This window comes from Octodon degus, unplaced genomic scaffold (assembly GCF_000260255.1).
Source record: "Octodon degus isolate 3935 unplaced genomic scaffold, OctDeg1.0 scaffold00164, whole genome shotgun sequence".
In the NCBI taxonomy this organism is placed as follows: domain Eukaryota; kingdom Metazoa; phylum Chordata; class Mammalia; order Rodentia; family Octodontidae; genus Octodon; species Octodon degus.
In genome coordinates, this window is record NW_004524740.1 from 5,717,208 (window position 1) to 5,723,458 (window position 6,251).

The following is a 6,251-nucleotide window of genomic DNA, read 5'->3' on the forward strand; positions in this document are numbered from 1 at the left end:
TGGGATATAGCTCAGTGCAAAGACCCTGGGTTCAGTTCCCAGTACCACAAAATCTGTTATAGTAAGGAAGCCATGTAAGTAGCATACAAGGGAAGGTGTTCACAATATATTAAAAATTGTTTTGCAACAACAACAGATACAATATCTCATTTTCTAAAAGCACTTTGGTATATACATAGTATATAGCCTGGAGAAATATATACATCAAACGTGTAACAAGTAATCACTTTCTATCCATTTCTTTTTTTTTAAATGTATTTGATACAGGATCTCACTACACAGTTCACACTCACAGTGATCTTCCTGTTTTTAGCCTCCCCAGTGCTGGGGTTACAGGCATGTCCACCACGTCTGGTCTTCTATATATTTTCCTTAGAACTGTTTTTCTATAAGAAGCATGTTTAGTCAGATGGGGCACACCTGTAATTCCAGCCCTAGGAGGCTGAGGCAGGAGGATTGTTGGGAGTTCAAGACCAGCCTAGGCTATAAAATCAGCCCAAGACCAGTCTGAATTACATGCATAGCAAGACCCTGCTTCAAAAAGACAAAAAAAAGTGGATGTAGATTGTTATGGTTTGTATCTAGTTGTCCCCCCAAAGCCTCATGTAAATCAAGGAGTGGTTGTGCTAGAGGAGCAGTGTGTGGCTCAAGGGGCGGGGTCAGAAGACCAGGGCCAGAGAGGTGACACTGACATCCTTCACCACCACCCCCCTCCCGTCTCTCTTAGAGGCATGGAGTAGATCATCCTGGACACAGTGGCGCCCCAGCCTCTCTTCCAGATCCTGTAGCACAGGATGGCAGTGTCTCGAGGTCTTGCTATGTAATTCAGGCTGCTTTAACTATGAAACCTCCAGTAACTGTGAGCTAAATAAACCTTTGCTTCCCTCAGCTTGAATTTTTATTTTTTTTATTTATTTGTGTGTGTGTGTGTGTGTGTGTGTGTGGCCAGCTCAGACCATCAGGGGGTGGGGCTGGCTGGCATGTGGTGCTGGGGGATTGAATTGCGGTCCCTGTGTTTTGCTAAGCTTGTTCTAAGTAGGTGCTTTAGACCACTGAGCCATCTCCCCAGCCCTTCCCTCAGCTTGAGTGTCTGGTATTTATCCCAGCAAGGAGAGAAGAGTAACTAATACAAGGATGTGTAACTTAAATTTGTAAAATGTATCTATTATCAAAACATATACACACTTTTGTATAAGCTAACTGAAAAGAAACTCAAGTAAACAATTTATAATCTAGGAAGAACTATCGCCAATTGTACAAAATCCTGTCTCTTGAAACACTATTTATGTTTTGATAGTTTCAGAAGTTTTTTTTCTTTTTTTTTTCAGACAAGGTCTTGCTGAGAAGTTCAGCCCACCCTTGAACTTACTATGTAGTCCAAGCTGGCCTCGAACTCCTGCTTCAGCTTCCCGAGTGCTAGGATTACAGATGTGTACCACCATAAATGAACATAATTTTCATTTTTCTCAAAAGCTAGATTAAGGGGGCCTGGCCTTAGCTCAGTTGTTTAAGTGGCTGCTTCCACAAAGCTGTCAGCCTCAGGTTGCTGTAGTTCAATCCCCACAACACTCCAGCCAGCCAAACCACCCCTTAGGGCATTTAGAAAAAAAAAAAAAAAAAAAAAAAACTTATGGGGCTGGAGAGATGGCTCAGTGGTCTAGAGCACCTACTTGAAACAAGCTTGGCAATGCACAGGGACCGCGGTTCAATCCCCCAGCACCACATGCCAGCCAGCCCCGCCCCCTGGTGGGCTGAGCTGGCCACACACACACACACACACAAATAAATAAATAAATGTTTTTAAAAAAAAGCTAGATTACACTAAATGCACTGATAAGCAAATTCCATTTATTTACTTATCATAATTTGGATATCGTCTGTTCCATCTTAATCCTCTGTGTTAGGGGAATACTAGGAACTGAAATGAGGGTCTTCCCACTAAGCCACTTTCCAAGCATTTTTTGTGGGGGAGGGAGAAGTCTTCTAGAGACAGGGTCCTGCTATGCAGCAAAGGCTGGCCTTGAGTTCACTTTGTAGTCCAGGGTAGTCTAAAACTCACAACAGTCCTCCTGCCTCAGACTCCTGAGTGCTGTGATCATATGCAGCATCATCATGCCAAGCTTTATTTTGTTTTTTTGAGACAGGGTCTTGCTATATATACTTCAGAATGACACTGAACTCATAGAAGTCCTGCCTCAGTCTCTTGAGCACTGGGATTACATGCATGAGCCACTACTACTGGCTTCCTAGCATTTTAAATTGTTACTGATTTATTTTTGTTTTGCAGAACCGGAGAGTGGACACAGGACCTTAGCACTGAGCTATATGGACAGCCCTTTATGTTTTGAGACAAGATCTCAGTAAGCCACTGAATTCCTTCAGAACTTGTCATCCTCTTGCCTCAGCTTCCCAGACTACTAGGATTACAGGTAGAGGTAGGATTACAGATGCCACCATACCCTGCTTTTTTTTTTTTTTTTTTTTTTTTTTGTGGAACCAGGGATTGAACGCAGGCCCTTGCGCTTACCAGCAAGCACCCACTTGATTTTTTGAGACAAGGTCTTGCTAAGTTTTACAGGCTTTGGACTAAAGCACCTATTTAGGCAGAATGTATGGGCTAGGGTTTGATCCCCAGGTGCCATATGGCCCCGCCCCCGTAATTCTAGCACTTGGCAGGCTGAAAACAGGAGAATCACTATGACTCCGATTTATGTAGTGAGACTCCGTACTAAATACATAAAAATAAATAAATTTCCCAAGCTTGCCTTGAACTTGCCATCCTCCTGCCTTAGTCTCCCAAGTAGCTGTGATAACAGGGACCTGCCACTGTATCCAGCCATGTCAGTAATTCCTATGTGCATTTCATAAACATTGTGGCATTTGATGTTATTGTTTGGATGAATTTTTGCTCATATTTTTAAAGGTTTTTGTTTTTTGGGGTCCCCTCACAGACAGGGTCTTGCTATGTAAAATAGGCTGGGCTTGAACTATGTAGCTCAGGCTGGCCTCAAACATCTCATTTCCTGGCTCAGTATCCTGAGCATTAGGATTATAGGAATACACCACTGCATCCATTGAACTATTTTTGTTTTGTTTTGCTTCTTGAGATAGTCTTCCTGTGTAATTCTGGCTAGCCTTGAATTTACTATGCAACCTAAGCTGGCTTCAAATTTGCATCCATCCTCCTGCCTCTGCTACCGAATGCTAGGATTACAGACATATGCCACTACACCCAGCTTTAAACTGGATTACTCTTTTAACCAGGAAAGATAATATTATTTCTGCTGAAAACCTAACTCCAGGTGGTACACATTATTAATCTAGCATTCTGGGAGCCAAAGGCAGGAAGATTGCAAGCTCAAGGTCAGCCAGGGAAATTTAGCAAGACAGTGTCTCAAAAACATGAAAAAGACTATGAGACATAGCCTTGGGTCCAATGCCCATTACTGTACTACCAAAAATAGCAGCAGCAGCAACAAAAAAAAATACCTGCAATAAAACAAAAGTAAGAAAATTACACAACCTATTAGTTTTGAGTGCCCTCTACTGGGGAATCTTCATTGATAGTGCTATTAGCAATGTTAAATTACAATTAATGGCAAGAAATAACTTAAACAGAATACTATGCTTATCAAACATGGAAAAATCTAAAAAATTAATATATGCATATGTTAAATTTATAGAGGAACATAAATAGTATGGTATTTATATAGAGATATAATAGTATTTATAGAGGGATATAAATAGTCCGTGGCTTGGACTCAGAGTGATCTTCCTCTTTTCATCCTCCCTAGGTTGTTTACATCATTTTTCTGAGTCTGTAAGAATGTACTATAATGACTATGTAAAAACTCATAAAAAAGGAAAAATGCGGACCTGAAAAACATCCAATATATTTAGACAAAGAAAGCACTGCAATTTCCAAATACACATTTCTTTACCAAAGTCCATTTTTTAAAATGACATGTATTAAGCTTATTAATTTAAAGGAAGAGCTGGGTGTGGTGGTACACATGCCTGTAAACCCAGCATTGGGGAGACTGAGGCAAAAGGATCACTGTGAGTTTGAGGCCAGCCTGGGGTACAAGGTGTACTCAAGACCAGCCTGAACTGCATAGTGAAAACCTGATTCAAAAAAAGACCAAAAAAAAAAAGGAAAAATATACTTTTGACTGGAATTAATTCTTTGTAGAAACCAAAACAAACTTCAAAAGTACAAGTATTATTTCCTTTTAGTCAGGCAAAATGTATTTTGCAACTTCTAGACATAGAAATTAATACTATAAACTCTTAACATTACTATTATTATTATTATTATTATTATTATTATTATTATTATTATTTTTCAGAATCAGGGATTGAACTCAGGCCCTTACGCTTGCCAGGCAAGCTCTTACTCTACAGAGCCATCTCCCCAGCCCCTTCTTATCATTATTACAAAATTCTCTTGACCAATCATACTTACAGCTAATCTGTGATGATTTGCAAGACTGATCATTTGCTGTGCTAGGCCATTTAGTAATCGAGTACGAAGGGATAGGTCATCAAGGTCATGGCGAAAAGGAAAAGCAATGCCATCTATGATCACTAATCGAACCTAGAAAGGAAACAATAGGTTTGATTTTTTTTTTTTTTATAATGTATTTGTATGGTACAGAGGCTCACTATGCAGCCTGGACTCCTAGTGATCCTCCTGTTTTCAGTTTCCCCAGTATGGGGATTATAGGTGTGCCCCGTCTTGGGAAGCTGTCTCAGTGTGCCCAGGGGCAGGTCCCAAAGGGCATGTGCTGCTGGGGATCAAACCCCAGTCCCTGCGCATACCTAAGCAGGCACTTAGTCTGCTGACTACCTCACCAGCCCTAGGTTTGATATTAAAAATAAAAAAATCAAAATGGCATCCAAAAAGCAGATTCTATTACAGAAACAAACCTTAAAATCCAAGGCTTTACATCCAATTCTGAAAAGAAAGGCTTTCTGTTGAGTTACAAGCTGATTTATCCAGTAGCTTATATAGTAGTACTCATTAACACTAAAATGTGGAGGTGGGTATGAGACACATGCCTATAATCCTAGCTACTGAAGAAGCTAATACAAGAGTACTGTGAGTTCAAAGCCAGCCCATGCAACATACTGAGACCCTATCACAATGCAAATCAATGCAATGCAATACAATGCAATACACACAACACATTCTGGCTTCACAATTTATCAACAAAGCATAAACCTTATATGGTGGCCTATGCCTGTGGTTACAGCTATTTGGAAAACTAAAGCAGGACTATTTAAGCCCATAAATTCAAAACCATCCTGTACAACATTGAAATTCCACCTCAAACAAATTGAAAAACAAAAATCTTTTCAAACATTCAACTATAATTATCTTCTTCAAAAAGTTAACTTTGGGGGCTGGTGAGATGGCTCAGTGGTCTAAAGCACCTACTTAGAACAAGCTTAGCAAAGCACAGAGACTGCGGTTCAATCCCCCAGCCCCACATGCCAGCCAGCCCTGACCCCTGGTGGGCTGAGCTGGCCACACACACACACACACACACACACACAAAGTTAACTTTGGGTTTTACTGTTCTCCCTTAATTTCAAATGCCTCATAAGGCAAACAATCATCACAGAATTGATTATAATAAAAAACAAACAATAAGGTTTGTCTTGAACTCCAACCAAAGTTTACCTGCAGATAATAAACATTTTATGACATTTTATAATTATTAGTGAAACTGACATTAAAAGCTTTTGTATGACCTGGAGATGTTGCTCAGTAGTCAAGTGCTTGTGTAGCATGTACACAACACACACACACGCACAAAAAAAAAATTATTAAGGTTAATTTTTTCCTACATGGTCAAAGTCTAACTTAAAGAAAAGGCTGCTCTGAAGCAGTATCTTAGTAACCTCCCACACACACAGGCTGGCCTTCAACTCCTGGTCCTCAGTGATCCTTCTGTCTCAGCCTTCCAATAGCTAGGACAGTGAATGCACATTACCATACAGTCTGTGCTGCCCAGGCTGCTCCCAAATGATCCTCCTGTCTGTTTTCTGAATAGTTGAACTAAAGACCCATGCCACTAAACTCAAGTAAGCAATGTTCTAATGTTCCCCCCTACTCCCCTGCGGTACTGTAGATTGAACCCTGGGATAGTCTACCACTGTGCTAGGACATACCTGATCCTTTAAATTCTTTTTTTTTAAATTTATTTATTTAATTTATTGTGTGTGTGTGTGTGTGTGTGTGTGTG